Source organism: Dermacentor variabilis, unplaced genomic scaffold (assembly GCF_050947875.1).
Source record: "Dermacentor variabilis isolate Ectoservices unplaced genomic scaffold, ASM5094787v1 scaffold_23, whole genome shotgun sequence".
NCBI lineage: Eukaryota > Metazoa > Arthropoda > Arachnida > Ixodida > Ixodidae > Dermacentor > Dermacentor variabilis.
The window spans coordinates 948473-969234 of NW_027460401.1; the positions used below are offsets into that span (position 1 = coordinate 948473).

At 45.2% G+C, this 20762-nt stretch overlaps 1 pseudogene; it reads right to left on the reverse strand.

The window, feature by feature from the left end:
- Positions 1-8020: 8020 nt before the first annotated feature.
- Positions 8021-20762, reverse strand: part of LOC142568610 (uncharacterized) — a 46233-nt pseudogene continuing 33491 nt past the window's right edge.

Sequence of the window (20762 nt, forward strand, 5' to 3'; positions counted from 1 at the left end):
CACCCTTGGATGTTGCCCGTAAAGATAGCTCAGTCGGTTGGTTCGTCAAGCCCTAGGTTACTTTCAAGCGCCATAGCTCCTGCTCCGAGTCTCATATTTATGTGGAAAGGGGTTGAGGTTGTCCGCGATAGTTGCTTCTTGCTCCGAGTGGTTGGAAGGCATACTTTCTTGGAAAAAATGGCCGCCCGAGGAGAAGAGCGAACTCGAGCGGCTTTAGAGACTAGGAAAACTGCCTTAAAACATTTAGACTTGAGGGGAAAGCTTCGTTAACGAACAATAACACGGCAATCAGCACTCGAATACGACAAGAGAAATTATTGAGACGAGGAAAATTCCCTTGAAAGAAATATGGTTTGTGAGACAAATGCTTGTAAGTATTGAACCTCTTAAAAGATGAGGGGGAAATATGCGCTCACCGAGAGGGCATCGTCCGCGCGAGACCACCACCAGTCACCTTACTGAGACGTGGAGAGCTCTGCGGCCGGAACAAAGCCTCCCCTCTCCGCCGCCCAAGCGGGGAAAACGCGCTTTCCGATCGCTCAAGGTTGCGCGGACATAGTATAACTCTAGCGTGTAGGAAAAGCTTAAACAGGTGCGAGGGCGGCACGCATAGCGTGGGAAGCTAGCCGCCAGAATAGCTATCTCAAGGACTGCGGCTGACGAGGGCGAAATACCTCCGTGTAATTATAATAACCCTAATAAAACTACTTACGAAAAAGAAAAAAAAGGAAACGGCCCGGAAGGCTATACTACGAGAGCTATGACTTATAATTTGCTATATATATATATATATATATATATATATATATATATATATATATATATATATATATATATGTATTCATCTCATCTATGGGATCGCATGCGCGCGCTGCTGCTTTGTCTCTGCGTGTAGTAGTTAAGAGAGCCAGTTTAAGGGCGGAGAATAAGGAAAGAAAGGAAAGCAAAATTGCAGCGCCGTTGTTTTAAAGCGCAACCGTGGTAGAGAAGCGGAAGGCGATATAAGCGTGCGTGGCTATGATACGCACTCGAATATAATTATAACCCTAATAATAATTGTAAATATTCCTCTCATCTATGGGATCTAATGCGCGCGTTGTTGCTTTGTCTCTGCGTGTAGTAGTTAAGAGAGCCAGTTTAAGGTCAGAGAAGAAGGAAGGAAAGGAAAAGAAAAAAATGCAGCGCCATGGTTTTAAAGCGCACCCGTGGTAGAGAAACGGAAGGCGATATAAGCGTGCGTGGCTATGATCCGCACACGACAAACTGCCTTAAAATATTTAGACTTGAGGGAAAGCTTGGTTAACAAACGTTAGCACAGCAATCAGCATTCGAATATAATTATAACCCTTATAACAATTGTAAATATTCATCTCATCTATGGGATCTAATGCGCGCGTTGTTGCTTTGGCTGTGAGTGTAGTACAGTTAAGAGAGCCAGTTTAAGGGTAGAGAAGAAGGAATTAAAGGAAAGCAAAAAATGCAGCGCCGCGGTCTTAGAGCGCACCCGTGGTAGAAAAACGGAAGGCGATATAAGCGTGCGTGGCTATGATACGCACACGACAAACTGCCTTAAAATATTTGGACTTGAGAGAAAGCTTCGTTAACAAACGTTAGCACAGCAATCAGCATTCGAATATAATTATAACCCTTATAATAATTGTAAATATTCATCTCATCTATGGGATCTAATGCGCGCGTTGTTGCTTTGTCTCTGCGTGTAGTATAGTTAAGAGAGCCAGTTTAAGGGTAGAGAAGAAGGAATTAAAGGAAAGCAAAAAATGCAGCGCCGTGGTCTTAAAGCGCGCCCGTGGTAGAAAAACGGAAGGCGATATAAGCGTGCGTGGCTATGATACGCACACGACAAACTGCCTTAAAATATTTAGACTTGAGGGAAAGCTTCGTTAACAAGCGTGAGCACAGCAATCAGCATTCGAATATAATTATAACCCTTATAACAATTGTAAATATTCATCTCATCTATGGGATCTAATGCGCGCGTTGTTGCTTTGGCTCTGCGTGTAGTATAGTTAAGAGAGCGAGTTTAAGGGTAGAGAAGAAGGAATTAAAGGAAAGCAAAAAATGCAGCGCCGTGGTCTTAAAGCGCACCCGTGATAGAAAAACGGAAGGCGATATAAGCGTGCGTGGCTATGATACGCACACGACAAACTGCCTTAAAATATTTAGACTTGAGGGAAAGCTTCGTTAACAAGCGTTAGCACAGCAATCAGCATTCGAATATAATTATAACCCTTATAACAATTGTAAATATTCATCTCATCTATGGGATCTAATGCGCGCGTTGTTGCTTTGGCTCTGCGTGTAGTATAGTTAAGAGAGCCAGTTTAAGGGTAGAGAAGGAGGAATTAAAGGAAAGCAAGAAATGCAGCGCCGTGCTCTTAAAGCGCACCCGTGGTAGAGAAACGGAAGGCGATATAAGCGTGCGTGGCTATGATACGCACACGACAAACTGCCTTAAAATATTTGGACTTGAGGGAAAGCTTCGTTAACAAACGTTAGCACAGCAATCAGCATTCGAATATAATTATAACCCTTATAACAATTGTAAATATTCATCTCATCTATGGGATATAATGCGCGCGTTGTTGCTTTGTCTCTGCGTGTAGTATAGTTAAGAGAGCCAGTTTAAGGGTAGAGAAGAAGGAATTAAAGGAAAGCAAAAAATGCAGCGCCATGGTCTTAAAGCGCACCCGTGGTAGAGAAACGGAAGGCGATATAAGCGTGCGTGGCTATGATACGCACACGACAAACTGCCTTAAAATATTTAGACTTGAGGGAAAGCTTCGTTAACAAGCGTTAGCACAGCAATCAGCATTCACAATTCACAGCAATCAGCATCAACAAAAACAACATGGCACTGCTTTCATAGGTACCGACTCATCAGAGTTTGGTCAGAGTTGGTGCAAGCGCGCATCCGTAGATAACACGGGCTCCCACCGTGCATTGGCCAATACGTCGAGAACTGACGCCTACACGACCACCGGGGGAGGATATAGAACTTGTTTCTGCTCTGATCGTACAGCGTTCGAATGACGTCGCGACAACGCAAGTACTTGCAATAGGGGCGACGACCTTCCACAACTTCAGAACATCACAATCATAGGCAAAGACCGCTTGCACATGTACTAACCAGCCTAACTAACCACGGCAGCGAATACTATTTAAACCGAACATACAACGCAGAAACACCCCGAAAAGGTTTCAGCCTGTTTCACAGTCGCTCACAAGAAATGTCCGAAGCGCACTACCGCCGCTTTTTAAAAATCCAATGGTAGCCGTGCCAAATTAGCATCAGTTGGCTATTGGGGGGAACGCAGCGAGTGCGTTACAGCGACCTGGTGAACGCAACGCACCCGTTCGAACGAACGGGTACGCGCAACGCCGGTCTGTAACGGTTCGGTTGGGGAACCGTTCGTTTGGCCTCACCTCATTGGCCAACACTTTGGTTACGTTTTGGTTATGTCACAGGTCGTCATAGGCAGCGGGCCGGTATCGCAATTTATGAATACGTCACGCATCTATCAATCATCTTCAAAGCGAATCGGTGGTAGCAAGCGGCGAAGGGGTAGTCCGCTTTGGGTTCCGTTGCTGTGGCTTGTGACCCTGGCCGCGCGCGCCGGTCGCGCGACCCCGGAGACACGCGGGCGCCCGTTGGTTGCTTCGGTGGCTATTACTTGCCTTCGTCGTCTGCTCAGCGTTGCTCTTTCGGTGTCGACCACGGCTGGAATTGCGATGCGCGTTCGAAGAAGTGGTGGATAATTAGTTGCACCGCCCTTGCCGGCTGTCTAAGTAGACCTTCTGCAGATTACGCTCTCAAATGGAGGAAATTGGAGTGCAAGCGTGCCAGTGGTCATTCCACCCAGAGGAAGGAACGTTGAGCCCTGCGGTTCATCGCCACCGGCCTGCAGCTCCGAGAAGTGGGTCGGACGCGAAGCATTCATCGGAATGGCCTAGGTCTCTGATGCCGACACTGTTCACAAAGTTGCTCTTGCAATTACTGTGTTGGCCGGTTGAAGCGCTGGCTCAGCTTTCACGTGACCGCCGCTCCAAAGCCAATGCAATATTTGCATGGTGAGGTCGAATTCCCAGTGCCATCGCCAGCATGAATAGCTCGCAGATCACCGTTCAGCAATCAGAAGGGTTCAACCTATTGTTCAGCGCTTCCTTCGTTCGGCTGATAAAACTATACAGTCAGGACGGGAAGATATTGTGGAGATCCCTTATTTGGCTGCCCGTTCTTCTCTAGTTCCGCGAGTGCCACACTTTGTTCCTGAGTTTCACGGTACAGTACGCACCATCAGCACCGCACTCTTGGATTTTACTTCGCGCAGGCAATACAGGGCCCGTATATCGTGATGTTCGATTTCAACTTCCATTGCTTCTATCACGCGACGCGCCGTGGGGCAGATCGCAGGGATATCGGCAACGCGGCGGCGAGCGGGTCATGTCCGAGCCGATGACCAAGGGCGAAAAAAGAAGGAAAATTGATATAGTCGGCTAGTAAAGGTGTCCCTAAGAACCAGTTAACGGTTGTGTCGCGCTCGCTACTTAAGAAGTGCTGGCAGTGCGTTCCTGTTTCGTGCATCGTGCGAGCTCCTTGTAGCAGACGGCATAGCGCTACGCTCTGCCAACTCATTTACGTTTGCGGTAGAGCCTGTCGGCTGAGAATAAAAAAGAATGACATTAATAAATTACTACTGCATTGCGTAAACACCCGGCACCACACGTTTTACATCAGAACTTGGCGTGTAATATTTAATTTATATTTTACATTTATTTAGAAAGCAGAAACATTCTGCAATTCCTCGATTAGCTCGTCATATAATGGGCGCGTTTAGTTAGCGCGCTCCGAAATCCAAAGGAGCACCCTCGAGTGCGACGCCTTCGGAGCTTAACTTAACGGCCATTTTCGCCGACTGTATTCGGGGGCACGAACGTCTGGCGAATGTTATGTTGCTTCCGCTGTCGCACTTCGCGCGCTTTTTGAAAATGGCCCCGCCGATCGTACTCCTGCAGTTCTTCGATGAATAGGTAGAAGAACTTGACGCGCGGCGACGGAGAGAGCAGCAGCGGCTTACGTATGCGATGCAATCTGTTCGTGCTGTTCTCGGAGGTACCCTATCAGATGATTTATTTCTGCTCCGCTGTATGCCGACTGATGACTCGTTGCGGATCTACTTCTGCTTCTTCTTTCTGGGGTTTTACGCGCCAAAACCAGTTCTGATTATGAGGCACGCTGTAGTGGAGGGCTCCTGATCAATTTTGACCACCTGGAGTTCTTTAACGTGCACTACAACGCAAGCACACGGGCGTTTTTGCATTTCGCCTCCATCGAAATTCATTGCAGATCGCAAGAGGACAGAAGCCGTATGATCCGAGGCATCCAGGATTATGTCATCAACATTTAGCCCAGATACTCGGACACACAATTCAAAGAGCACTTCAGGATGGACAGAAGCACTTTTGAGGTAAGTAGTCGTATCAGTTTCAAACAATACACGTGGTTTAATCTGCCCCCGCAACTGACGCCTCTGCCTTGCAGTCATCGACAGTCTGTGGATTATTTTTGCAGAAGGTCGCTGTACACAACACTGCATTTGTTTCGCGAGGACCAAGGTATTGTATCAGATTTAATGTTGTAACTAGTCTACTAGGGATATTAGTGCTTACTGGATGGGTCTTATTGACGCTAAGCGCACTAACCACAAGCTAGCAATCATAATCAAAACTATGCCAGCTGCTGGCTTCCAGGTCCAGCTGCAGATCACGCAGGAGAGACTCACCACGGAAAGGACACCAAGGATACCTCTTCATACGAAGGTGTTAATGGCTCGGTGGTTGCTCGGCAACCAAGAGTCCTTCTGGGGTGTTGCCGACCGTTTTGGGGTCAACAAGGGCCTACTGCACTACGTTGGCAACAACATCATTGAACTTTCGGCAGGTGCAGCACCAGACTTTATCCAGTGGCCTTTGTCACTGCAGGATTTAGCCCATGAATTCTACCGAAAGTGGCGGTTTCTTGGAGTTGTCGGTGCTGTGGACGGTCGCCATATCGCTATAAAAGCTCCAGAGAACGAGCAGGATGCTTATTACAACAGGAAAGAGTTTCACTCAATCATCCTGCAGGGATGCTGTGATAGCAACATGGCATTCACCCATGTGCACGCAGGCTCTCCAGGAAAAATGCACGATGCCAAGGTGTTCAGTGCATCAGGCCTGAACAGGCTAGTAGAGAAGTTACCAGCAAACTTCCATATTCTTGGTGACTCAGCCTATGCACTGTATGTCGGACTCATGCGTCCTTAAAGACATAATGGCCATCTAAGTGCACAAGAAATACACTTCAATTGAAGACTAGACGCAGCAAGATCAGTAATTGAGCGTGCATTCGCATAGCTAAAAGCTAAAGTCAGGCGGTTGAAATACCTTGACATGAAAGACACTGCACTCATTAGTAAATATGTGCTGGCATCATGTGTTCTGCACAACATCATTCTTATGTCCAAGGATTCCTTTGATTCTGAGAGCGTGGAGGAGGAAGGTGATGACGACGATCCATCTTTTGATGGGAACTCCGCAGGAGTTTCGGAGAGCAGGGCGCACTTTATCGCCGAGCAGTAATGTTGGCTTTCTAGAAAACAGGCATGAAAACCAACAGATACTGGCAGCTTCAGCATTTACATGTTTGTATTAACCACTGTTTATTCCATTTTGGTAAACAATAATAGTCATAACAAAAACATTTCATGGACTGTCCTCGAACATTTTTATGTTGTGAATTGTTGGTATAAATAAAACACATGAAGTAAACTGAGTACTTGCAGCTCTATCATAAAGCAAAATGTGAATACAAATGACACTGCTCCGTGTATGTGACTAGTGTTTGTACTTCAAATAGCATTGCTCTTTCATGTGTTTCCATTGAGATGTGCACCAACATACATGGGAACAAGTGATTAGTCTGTATAAAATTCTTCAAATGCTTACAAGATATACAATATCAGCATAAGGCACTATTGTACATAGAAACCACTTTCGTTCCCAGAAGGCTTTCTGTTGCAACAACGAGCAAAAGATGCTACAAAAAACTTAAAATGGTGGAACCTGGAACCACACGGCAACTATGTGCGTCAATACCTATGTATATATATATATATATATATATATATATATATATATATATATATATATATATATATACAAGATCAACACAATGCAATGCAATGCCACAAGCAAGCAATTTCAGCAGAGAACTATTTGAACCAGAGCAAACAGCAAGCTGATTGTTTTGAGACTGCAAAAAAAAAAAAAGAGCAGGCTGGCCAATAAACCAGGTGTGAAAGCGTTATAAATGTCAAAGACAGCAACCACCAAGCAACGTCTACTGCAACAGAAAGGTAGCGGGGGAAGTATCACCGGTAGAAACTTCAGCACAAATCTATTTTGACACCGAGCCAAAAAAAAACACTTTTCAAAATTGAACAAAGGGCAAGCTGCCATGTATGGAAACAAAAGTATTCTCCAGCATGACAAAACAATGCGGAAACCATAGCAAGGCACAAAAAGAAAAGGCAACCAGATCAGCAGAACAAAGCCCGTTTTCCATTTAAACAAATTGAGATTTTTGGCATCACTATAATCCCACCTGAATTCCGATCAGACACAAATGACAACACACTTGGCAGTGCAGGTAATGCCTACTTATTAATCAGCAGTTTACTGAAATAAACTTGTTACTATTTTAGATTCAAAGTGAGTCAATCCTAAAACCATATTTCTTGTTTTAGAAATCTAGAGTATTGAAATAATTTATATAAGGTTTACATCATACGTTCTGCAAACTTTCTAAAACGCTTTTCATTGAGCATAGCAAAACAAAATTGTCGAATGTACATTCTGAGTGTGCATTCCACAGTAAGACACCTAGGCGGCTGGCAGTAACGCAAGCCGAAAAAAAATAGTGTTCCTGTTTTTAATTAACTCCAGAAAATAACTGATTTAATTAATAAACATCTGAACTGGTGCTGTCCGCAATGCGCTTTAGCGTTTTCAGCTTCATTCTTTGCATTTTCAATGGCTGCGTGTAACTTTGGCGTTCTTCATCCTGCCATGCCTCCATGTTGCTCAGGATGTCTTGCAGCAGAGTTGCTGGTGTTTTACGGAGTTTGCCTCGGCAGCAACTTGTGCCGCATTGTGTTGGGAGGAACGCTAACCAGAAAAACTATCAGTGTTCTCACCAGTGGCTCCATGAGTTTCCTGAGCCGGTGCCAAGAGCTGTACACCAACAGGTGACGCGGCTGAAGTGGAGGGCTGCGTAGGCATACTTGATGAAATTGGTGCTTGGTACTCTGCACTTGAAGACAAGTTCTCCATCTCCCTGTAGAAGGGCCACTCCTTCCTATCCCTTCCGCTTTTCCGCTTGTGTTGCCGATGTTTATCACAGGTTCTTTTTAGACCTTTGAATTTCGTCTCGCAATCAGAGGTTGTTCTCAAATGGCCGCGCTCCCGCATTTCTGGGCTTATTTGAATCCAAATATATTTTCCCTCTTTCTTCTTGTCATGAAAATCTAGCATGTGACGCTGGTAGAATGCAATCAAAAGAAAAACCTCAGTGTGGGACCAGTTTGTGGCATCCCTTGGTGTACCAGCTTCAGCACGGTGAAAGCTGGATAGAATAGGCTACACGTTATTGCTCTAATTTACAGTCATTCAGCGGTCAGACCGAGTGCTTCCATCTTCTTGTCGATGGTGACTCCCGTCTTGCAGGGTTGGCGCCCCTATTCCAGGGCACCACTGAGCGTGACTGCTCGTCGGGCATGGTGTACCAGCCCCCGTTGGAGGCATAGGTTACCGCTGGAGAGCACACTCTCCCACTGCTCCGCACTCGGATTTTCTATATTGTGTAATGTTTTGTTTTTGCTTCAGTCCCACGTGATGTGATAAAGGGTGGGTTTTGCGCCACACCATGGGCATATTTCCCTGTACTGGTTAGGGAACATTTTGCTTACTATGGTGTAGATTTGAGAAGGTGTATGTTTGCAGCTTCCGCCGGCAAACGGCCTCTTGTTGATTAAGTATGTTATGGGGCCGGGAGTATTTCACCCTCGTTCCTCTATGGTAATTTAGTATTTCGGAGTACGTCGGGATCCCCGTCATGAAGTCCTCGGGGTCTCCATTCAGGTCCGCTCGCTTAGTATGCTCGCGAGCGGTCCTATCGGCCCTCTAGTTGCCCTCAATTTCAGTGTGTCCCGGTATCCAGAAAACGTGTCTAACTCGTCTTTCGTGTTGGCCAGCGCGGAGGAAGATTTGGAGCGCCTTTTGGCCAATTCTGCCTTATTTGTAGTTACGGCACGCTTTCTTAGAATCCGTTAATATTGTAAGGGATTTGTTTGCGCGGTAACCCTCCACGGCCGCTAGCGCAACAGCCATTTCTTTTCCCTCAGTTACCGTACAGTGCCGTGCCGACGCGCAAGTCATTATAGTCCGAGCCAATTACTGTCGCGACGACTTCTTGCGCTGTTGTTCCTCGTTTCCGAGGATATACCGCGGCGTCCGTATATACAGTGTTCGCCTTGGTTGCTAGACATTTCTCTACGTATTTTGCCCTAGCATTCCGCCTGGCTGCGTGTAGATTTGGCTCCACGTTTCTTGGCCCCTACCCTGGTGGTGCCGCGACAACACGTTCGAGGAGCTCAAAGATGCACAGTTAGTGTCGCAGATACTCAGACTCCAGGAGCAGAGACTCCACGGGCAGTGCGCTTCTAAAAAGGCTGGGACATCAAGAAATATAAATGGAAGAACAGAGAACGGCAAACATACCAGATGAAAGCTGGAGCCTTCCTTAGGGCCACCTGCAGAAATAAAAGTTTAATGTCAGTATCTGTGACGAGAACTGAAGAGAAAACCGCCCATAACAGGCCTGCACACAAACTTCAACGTGGGAAAAACATATATTTTTCATCAGCAGCGACAATACTCCAACAAGCGTCCAACATTTGTGTTGGCACAGCAGAGGCAGCACAGACAATCGACGTAAATCGCTGCACCTGCTATCTTTGTAGCTGCCTTGGAATCTTCCCTGGCGAGGCGACTGTATCGTCAAGCGGCGGCTGCTGCTGTTTCTGCAGGAAAGGAACGTCGGTGACAGCGCAAGCAAGTTACCGGCATCACATCCGCCAGGGGAAGCAAGCTTAAAAGCCGGTGGCGCTCCAGGATTATGGTCACTTGGCACAGCGGAGGCAGCACGGACAATCGACGTAATCGCTGCACCTGCTATCTTTGCAGGTTGGCATTTTTCGTACAGTATTTCTTTCAACGCAAAATATTTCTGTTACGCTTCCTTGACTGCTGCCAAGTTCCTAGCATTTTTTTTTCTTTTCTCTTAACCATTTACCTGTGTTGTACCATGGCTGATGCTGCTCGGTTCCAGGAGGAGCTAAGAAAGGAAATGAATGACTTTAAGGCTAGGTTGGAGCGTGAATTACGCAAGGAAATCCGCAAACTTAAGTCAAGTTTCGAATTCTTCAGCTTGGAGTTTGAGAAAGTAAAGAAGGAACGTGACGAGCTTGTGCAAGAAAACAGATCTCTCAAAAAAACAAATGAAAAGCTTGTTTTGGACTGCGAGGCCCTTGAAGGGAGGGCGTTTCAGCTTGAGCAACGCATGACTGCCTCGGAGCAGTACTCCAAAAAATGTAACCTCGAGGTGAAGGGTTTGCCTTTCACTCAGGGTGAAAGCATTCCTGACACCCTGAGTCAGATTGGTAGACTTGTTGGTGAGCCCATTTCCGAGTCAGATATTGACGTCTGCCACCGTGTTCAAGCGAAAAACTCGAATGTTGCTCCTAACATTGTTGTCCAGTTTAAATGTCGATCTATGCGTGACACTGTGCTCGAGAAGGCAAGAAAGCTGAAACTTTCGACGCGGGACTTTGGCCATAAGTCTAGCGAACCTGTGTCCATCAACGAGCACCTTTGCCCTGCTATGAAACAGTTGCTCGGAACGGCAATCGCGCAAAAAAAGGCGAAAAACTGGCGCTTTGCGTGGACACGTGGTGGCAAGGTCTATGCGTGAAAAGAGGAAAAATCTCCTTCTTGCACATCCGTAGCGCGCATGACGTAGAAAAGATTGTGTAAACTGCTCCGGTTTTCGCGAGCCTGAGCAGTCTATCTTGAATGATGAACGAGACACCGCGAGATGTCAGCAACATAATTCAAATCAAGTCCGATGTATGCTTTTCTTGCCTACACCTTAACATTAACCCGCCGTGGTTGCTCAGTGGCTATGGTGTTGGGCTGCTGAGCACGAGGTCGCGGGATCGAATCCCGGCCACGGCGGCCGCATTTCGATGGGGGCGAAATGCGAAAACACCCGTGTGCTTAGATTTAGGCGCACGTTAAAGAACCCCAGGTGGTCAAAATTTCCGGAGTCCTCCACTACGGCGTGCCTCATAATCAGAAAGTGGTTTTGGCACGTAAAACCCCAAATATTATTATTATTATTACACCTTAACATTCGTTCAGCTAGACACAAAGAAGATGAGTTATCAGTATTTCTAGACGAGTTTAGTTTCCAGTTCGACGCTATCATGTTGACTGAAACATGGTATACATGTGGCGAAAAAATTTACAAGCCGGAGGGATATCAGAGCTTCTTTGTAAATCGATCCCGTAGGAGGGGGGTGGGCTTGCTATCTTGGTTAAAAATAAGTTCGACTGTGAAGTTCATTCGGAATTTTTATTCAAATGCAACGAAGTTGAATGTTTAACTTTTTTATCACAAAATTATATTTATTCCGTAGCGTACCGACCCCCTAATGCTGACATAAGTACCTTTATTGAATTTCTAGACCGCCTCTTCAGCTACGTAAGCGACAACAAGCTCAATTTAATTCTTGGGGGCGATTTTAACATTGATCTCCTGCGCAGGAAGCTCTTTTACTAACTGTAGAATCGAGTGGTAAGTGCATACTGACTCAGACGGCTACACGCGTTACGATGCAGACAGCCACACTTATTGATGTATTTATCTCTAACCTAAATACTAGTAGCTTACTTTCAGGTGTATTACACAGTTCTATCAGCGACCATTATCCCATTTATGTGCTCCTGAAATGTGCCGTAAATAAACAACACAACCTATCAGGGCAGAATACTGTGCAAAATATTACTCCGGACACCCTCGCGTCCTTTTTTTCTATTCTTTCAAATCAAAACTGGGATGACGTCTTTTCTTCTGAGACTGTAGATGCGGCGTATGAGACATTCATCACCTGTTTTAAACGCGTATACCATGATCATTTCCCTGAGAAAACTGTAAAAAAGTCCACTAGAAGTCGTAAGCCATGGATAAATCGAGATCGCCTTAGAATGATTAAAAAGAAAGACCAGTTATACAAGAAATTTATGAGGACCAAGTCCCTTGCTGATCTAGGCAAGTTTAAACAATACCGCAATAAAGTAACGTCTTTTCTCAGAAACGAAAAAAGAAACTTTCTGTACAATGTGTTTGACAGGGAGTTCTGTGATGGTAGCACACAAGTTTGGAAAAAAGTTAATAAATTATAAAACCGAGCACAGTCTACGTCAGGAGTTACAGAGCTTTGGTTTGAAGGTGAACGTATTGAGGGTGTTGCACTCGCAGATAAATTTAATACGTTTTTCAAAGATATTATAAATACCGGTCTGAGTTCAGATTTCGCTTGCAACACTATACGACGGAATAGCAATAGTATATTTTTGGAACCTACGGATGACACTGAAGTGTGCAGTATTTTTACTTCCTTTAAGAACAACAGGTCTTATGATATAGATGGCGTTCTAATCTCACCTGTAATATTTGTCCTCACTCTAATAGCACCAGTATTAACTTATATCTATAACCTTGCCTTATCAAGCGGGTCCTTTCCAAAGCAGATGCAGAAATCTAAGGTAATGGTATTATATAGAAGCGGTGATAAAAATAGCATGTCAAGTTACCGACCGATTTCCATTTTACCGCTTTTTTCGATAGGGTTGGAGAAAATTATTGAAAAATGGTTAATGAAATTTTGCAATAGGTTTAAATTGTTATCAACAGCACAACATGGCTTTTTGCGAGGTAAATCTACCGAATCAGCTTTATTGTCTCAAAAAGAAATTATTCTTAACGCTTTTGAAAATAAAGAATTGTGCATCGGCATCTTGATAGATTTCTCAAAGGCTTTTGATCGCCTTAATCATAATACCTTACTTAAAAAATGAGACCTTTATGGCATACGTGGCACTCCACTTGAACTACTGAAATTGTACCTACGTCATCGTGTACAATGCGTTAAAGTAGGGCCACATATATCTCCATTTCAAACTATTACTGCTGGTGTCCCACAGGGTAGTATTTTAGGACCTCTACTTTTCATTTTATATATAAATGACCATGTTTTGACTGTTAGCCAGCCGAAATTTGTAATTTACGCGGACGATGCAAGTTTATTTTTCACAGGTAGTTCCATGCAATCTCTAGTTTCTGTTACTAACAATGCTCTTGATAAACTTAAGGAATGGTCTGAAGCAAACTCTTTACTCATAAACACAAAAAAAACTAAAGCGGTTCTATTCAGTACAAGACAGTTTTCCACTCAACCCGATGTACATATATACATAGGCAATTCACGTGTCGAGTTTGTAGACACTGTGAAGATTTTAGGAGTAATTTTTAGCAAGACTATGAGCTGGGACACTGAAGTTCAGTTCATTATGAGTAAACTGGCAAAGTGCACCGGAATCCTCGCAAAATTTCGGCATTTTCTGCCCGAACACATAAAATTATTTATTTACAATGCGCATTTTGTATCCCACCTAAATTATTGTTTCTTGGTTTGGGGTACTACCACTAAAACAAATATTAATAAAATATACATGCTTCAAAAGAAAGCTGTACGCTGCATTGCAAACGTAGACTACCTTGCTCACACTCAGGAACTGTTTGCTCGTTACCAAAATTTTCCGATTAATACCGTGAACGAATATTACTTAGCATTAAAATATAAGCGTTGTATCCAAAATAACCAGCTTAGTTTTCTTGAATTATCCTGCCTGAGTCAAAATCTTTTAGAATACTCCTTTCGCAAGAAAGAAATTTGGCACATTCCCTTCTCCCGTACAATGTACGGGCAACAGATGCTCCGACATAGCCTGCCCACTGCTTTGAATAAATTATTGTCAAGGGGTATAATTCCTGAAAGATGTTCACTAGTTGAAATGAGAAGTGCATTAATTCTCTAATACCTACTTTTTGAAAGCCGCGTTCATGTATTTTTTTTCTCGTATCTTGCTGCGATGTATCCTGTGTAATTTTGTCTTGCTGCGATGCATTTCTGTGTTTTTTTTACTGTTATGCTCTGTTTTTTCTGTTCTTATGCTTTGTTCACAAACTCATGCATATACGAGATATTTTTGCCCGTGTTAAATAGCCAGGGCGTTACTATGACTTTTACACTTTGCGTTTTCGCTGTATGCCTTGTACAGGGGGGCTCGGGCGTCCCTCAAGTGATTGTGTTCACTTTTTGCCCGGGCCTAGCGCCATCGTTGATTTTTTGGCGATGTAAATAAACTTCATCTTCAACTTGATGGCTCTACACTTGCACTTAACAAATCTTTCCTCCCGTCAGCTATTCAAGAGTGGAACAGTCTACCTGCAGCTGTCATTCTCGAGCATGGCGCAGCTAAATTTAGAGTGTCATTATCATCAGCTTTTGTTTGATCCTCACACTAACTAGTCTTTCAATAAAAGCTTGTATGCCTCTCACTTTTTTTAATACAGTATACAGTAAACACCCCGTAGGGGCGTCCGCGTCAGCAGGCGTTTGGTGTGTTGCGACACCACGTACCCGAGCACACGAGGGTTGGACCCTCCCGCGTGTAAACGTGTGCGGCTAAGCCGTGTCCGGGGAAAAGGGGATCCTGGGGGGTTGAGCCGATGCCGGGTGTTCGGACCGTCAAGGCTCCCCTGCGGAGGCAACACACCTCTTTGGCTTCTGCTTCACGTAGACGGCACCCCCGGACTGACCCACCCGGGGGAAATCGGTAGTTGCCTTTTCCTGTCTCTCTCTCCCTCCAGCCTTCGTCTTTCTCTCACTTTCCACCTTTCCTGTCTTCTCCTGGCTTCCCTTTACTTCCAATTTTCCAGGCAGCAAGGGTTAACCTTCTGTGAATAGCCAACCTAGGTTATTTCATATTTGGTTATAGTGATGACGTACAGCTGGCGTTTGCAGGACCTGTTCATACAGTCCCTGTAGCGTCCTCTTGTAGGGCTCCACGGTGGGTGCCTGGCGTTATTGCCTAAATTTCAATTTGTCTATGGCTAGTTCCGTTCCTCGTCTTCCCGATAGCCTTCAGAAAAGAGGGCGCACCGAAGATGTTTTCCAGTTCTTTGGACGTCAAAGACCCAACTTCCCACGGCACCATGTGATCCACTCAGAAAAATCCGATAAACAAGTACGAAACATTTCCCCTTTTCTAGTTTCCAAGTCCTTAACTGATGTCCTTGGTCCAGGCTACAAGGTATCAAGGCTGGCAAGTGCTGATCTCCTGTTAGAGCTGCATGATCAGAAAAAAATACGAAAAGTTGCCCAGTCTAGTGTCATTTAGGGATGTTCTATTGACAGTAACTCCACACCGCACTCTGAACACGACCCGCGGCGTTGTCTGTGATGATGATTTGCTCCAGCTGACAGAGGGTGAGCTCTTGGAGGGCTTCAGTGAGCAGAATGTTGTCAATGTCAGAAGAATTAAGATGAGAAGGGATGGTAAAGAAATACAAACGAAGCACCTAATAATCCCCTTTGGTTCAAGTGCCCTGCCCGAGTCAATCGAGGCTGGGTACATAAAGCTCCGCATTAGGCCATACGTGCCAAATCCCCTCCGATGTTTCGAGTGCCAGCGTTTCGGCCACAGTTCGCAGAGCTGCCGAGGCCCTCAGGCTTGCGCGAAATGCAGTGCCCATGAACACGCCTCTGAAGCTTGTAAGAATTCTCTTCACTGTGTAAACTGTGATGGGGAGCGCACCGCGTACTGGCGGTCGTGCCCATCCTGGAAGAAAGAAAAAGAAATTGTAACAATTAAAGTAAAAGAGAATATGTCATTCAAGGAGGCACGCAGGCGGGTTTCATACCTGCCCAAGAAAAGCTTGGGCAGGTATGAAAAGCTTGGGCAGGCTTGGGTAGAACAGCCGCTGGACGCAAAGGCTTCCAGCGGCTGTCCGACCCACAAACAGTGAGTCGGCAGTTACGCCATCTGCCCTCGCGGCGGTTGCAGCTAGCGCTGCTCCGTCAACCGAGAAGAAGGAAACATCGACCCCGAAGGTGGCGCAGCCGAGGCTGCCTCAACCTTCCAGGTCCCTTCCATCGCTGGCAACAGCCAGCGTGGCCCAATCCCACAGGCAGCTCCATCGACATCCGGGCTGGCGGGCGCAGGGGCCTTGGCCTCCGAGGCGAGGCTCTCTCAGGAAACTTCTCGCTCGCAAGAGCGCGTGTCCGCCGCATCCCAAGAGGCAATGGACACTACACCTATCGTCACGGCGCTCCAAGCGCTTAAGGGGCGGCGAGGTTCCCTCGAACGCTTCAAAAAGGGCAAAATCCCCGTTACAGGGCCTGGAAAGAGCTCTGTAATCTAAGGCATCACTTCTGTTTCTGTATACACAACACCAATTTAATTTAAATATGGATACACAAATCATTCAATGTAACGTCAGAGGTCTTAGAAATCTTGATGATGAGCAAGAACTCATCCACAAACACAATCAAAAAGTGCTGTGTTTACAGGAAATACACGTAAAATCCAAACACAAACTTTCTCCGAAAGTATGTTAAGTTTCGCAAAGATCGCGATGATGCCGTCGCATCATCGGGCGGTGTTGCCATTGTCACTCATAAAAGTATAGCCTGTCAACTTTTACAGCTATAAACGCCCCTTGAAGCAGTGGCGGTTCGAGTTGTCCTCCTAAGCAAACTCATCAGCATTTGCTCGCTTTAGAAGCTCCCACCCTACAAATTAAACAAACATGCATTTCAGTCCTTTATAGATGAATTGCAAGAACGCTATGTTGTTCTTGGCGATTTCAATGCGCACAGCTGCCTGTGGGGTGACTCTCGTATAGATGCGCGAGGCCGTCTTGTTGAGCAGTTCCTTCTTACTTCTGGTGCGTGCCTGCTGAATAAGAAGGAACCCACATATTACTCTCTTTCAAACAACCTTTTCTTCAATAGATCGTAGTATAGTTTCTCCGTCTATGCTGCCCGAACTCGAGTGGGAAGTTACGAACAATCTTTACGGGAGCGACCACTTCCCCATACTAATAAGAACATCTAAAGAAAACGAATATCCTCCACAAGCTCCTAGGTGGAAGATAGATACAGCCGACTGGGAGAAATTTCGAACTCTCACTAGCATCTCATGGGCTGATATGTCTTCTTTAGAAATTGATGCTGCTGTGGAGTATTTTGCAGCATTCATAATAGATGCCGCATCAAAATTTATATCCGAAGTAAGTGATTTGGCATGCAAACGACGTGTACCGTGGTGGAACGACGAATGTAGGATCGCCCGTAGGAAGCAGAACAAAGCGTGGGGATTTACGCGCCTCTCCCACTGCATCTTATTATCTTCAAAAAAGTAAAGTCTCAAGCCAGGAGAACGCGCCGACAGGCCAGAAGACAGAGTTGGCAGAAGTTTTTATCGAGTACCAACTCTTATACAGATGAGGCGAAAGTCTGGAACAGGGTTAATAGGATAAAAGGACGACAAACATATTCACTCACTATGGTAAACACAGAAGGCAATACCTTGCTTGATCAGGCAGATTCACTTGGGGAGCACTTTGAGAGCGTGTCAAGTTCCACCAATTATTCAAAAGCCTTTCTCAAATATAAACAAATAGAAGAATGTAAGCCACTCATAAGAAAGTGTCGGCAGAATGAATCGTTCAACCGTCCTTTTAGTATTGCAGAGTTGAGAGCTGCCTTGAGCGCATGCAAGAGCTCTGCACCGGGATCTGATAGAATCATGTATAAAATGCTCAAAAACTTACACAATGATACGCAAGTTACACTACTTACACTTTTCCACACTATCTGGGATGCAGGCTACCTTTCAACCGCATGAAAAGAAGCCATTGTGGTCCCTGTTTTGAAACAAGGCAAAGACCCTTCCTCAGTGGCAAGTTACCGCCCCATAGCCCTCGCAAGCTGCATTTGTAAGGTATTTGAAAAAATGATAAATCGTCGACTTATCCATTTCCTTGAACTGAGGCAAATGCTTGATCCCTATTAGTGCGGCTTCCAAGAAGGGCGCTCCACAACCGACCATCTTGTACGTATTGAAGGAAATATCCGTGATGCATTTGTACACAAGCAGTTTTTCTTATCGATATTCCTCGATATGGAGAAGGCGCACGATACAATGTGGCGCTACGGGATCTTGAGAGATTTGTCAGAAATGGGCATTCATGGTAATATGCTCAACCTAATAAAAAGCTACTTGTCCAACCGTACGTTCCGGGTAAAAGTCGGCACTGTGCTGTCACATCCTTTTACACAAGAAACTGGTGTACCCCAGGGAGGCGCGCTCAGTTGCACACTCTTTATTGTTAAGATGACCACTCTTCGTGCTTCCTTACCACCGGCCATTTTGTATTCCGTCTACGTGGACGATATACAGATAGGTTACAAATCGTGCAACCTTGCAGTGTGCAAAATACAGGTACAGCAGGGCTTAAACAAGGTGCCCAAGTGGGCAGACCAAAATGGATTTAAAACTCACCCCCCAAAAAGCTCTTGTGTTCTCTTTACTAGAAAGAGAGGCGTGGTCTCTGATCCTTGTAGAACTGGGTGGACAACAAATTCCCTTCATCAAAGAGCACAAATTTCTAGGTGTTATACTTGACTCCAGGCTTACTTTCATTCCTTACATAAAATATCTTTAAAAAAATGTCTTAGAACAATGAACTTACTTAAAACCCTATCCCACACAACGTGGGGTAGCGACAGACAGTGTTTATTGAACATTTACAGGAGATTAGTTCGATCACGACTGGACTATGGTGCCGTGGTTTATCACTCTGCCGCTCCGAGCGCGCTGAAGGTGTAAGACCCCGTCCACCACGTGAGTATCCGCCTGGCCATTGGCGCCTTTAGAACAAGCCCTGTCTTTTACTATAAAGATGTTTTACTAAAAATAAAGATGTTTTACTTAAAGATGTTTTACTCTCTCTGTCGAAAGTCTATACGTAGAGTCAGATGAGTGGTCACTACATTTTCAGAGAACGTACATCAGCTTCACCTATTTTCTCCAAGCGCGCTCTAATCAAGAACATCCGTGTTTCACAACTCCAAATGACTTGACCTGCGAAACACTTTTTCGTGATAGACGCTGCATGAGACTTTCTTTATCACTCCGTGCAAGAGAACTTAGCGAAGAAATGAATGTCCCAGTTCTCCAACATCGCCTAATGCCTCCAGCTAAGTCATTACCGCCCTGGGAGTGGCAGGTGATACAATGCGATATATCTTTCACTCAAGTTACAAAGCACGCTCCAGAGATTGAAATCCAAATGCATTTCCGGGAACTCCAATACAAACACTCCTGCACAGAGTTCTACACAGACGCATCAAAGTCACACGACGGGGTGTCTTATGCAGCCGCCGGTGCATCCTTCTCGGAATCCGATGTAATGCATCCGGAAACTAGTATATTTACGGCTGAGGCCTACGCACTATTGTCGGCTGTGAAGCATATCAGGAAATCTAAACTCCAGAAATCAGTTATATTACGGACTCCCTTAGTGTTGTGAAGGCCTTGATGTCATTCAATGAACCACAAAAATCCGGCAATTAATGAACTCTATTCCGTTCTGCGTAAAGCGTATATAGGTAACCAGCATGTCATCATATGCTGGCTGCCAGGTCGTAGGGGCATCGAAGGTAATGTTTTGGCGGACCAGATGACCACGTCAGTTGCATCGCATTCTGTTACTCTCACCGCTGCAGTCCCTGTCACAGATCTGAGGCCCTTCTTACGCAGTAAGCTACGGAACCACTGGCAATGCCTGTGGGACGCGAAAACAAATAATAAGCTTCATGTCATAAAGCCACAGTTAGGGTTCTGGCCCTCTGTAACAAAATCACGCCGAACAGATGTACTATTCTGTCGTCTCAGAATAGGAGACACATTTGGCACCCATAATTTTCTACTCACCGGAAATGACCCTCCAACCTGTGGTAGATGCGAGGAGAGTATTACCGTCCTCTACGACGTCCTCCTGGAGTGCCGGAAAGCCGAAGCGGAGAGAAAGAAACATTTTCCTCTTGCATACCGTTACTACATTCCTCTTCACCCGGCTATGTTTCTTGGCAGGGAACCGCTTTCTAACATCAAGGCAGTCCTCAATTTCTTAAATGATGTTGTTCTACATGTCATAACCCCCTTAAACTCGTAGAGCATCCTCGTTCCAGAGGATGCCGCTGCGGTAATTGCGTTGCATAGCACATGCCTCCAGACCCTTGTGTTTCAAGGGCTCTAATGAGGCAGTAGTGCTCTAGCCAATCTTATAACCTGATATATTTTTACACATCATATCATTCTTTTCAAATGCATCTTAATGTTCATAGCGCACGTCATACGCCATCGCCATAATCTTATTGTACAGATTTTACGTACTTTAAAGCTACTATTTCTTACGGCCCATTTACAGCCACATCACGGCAACTTCATAG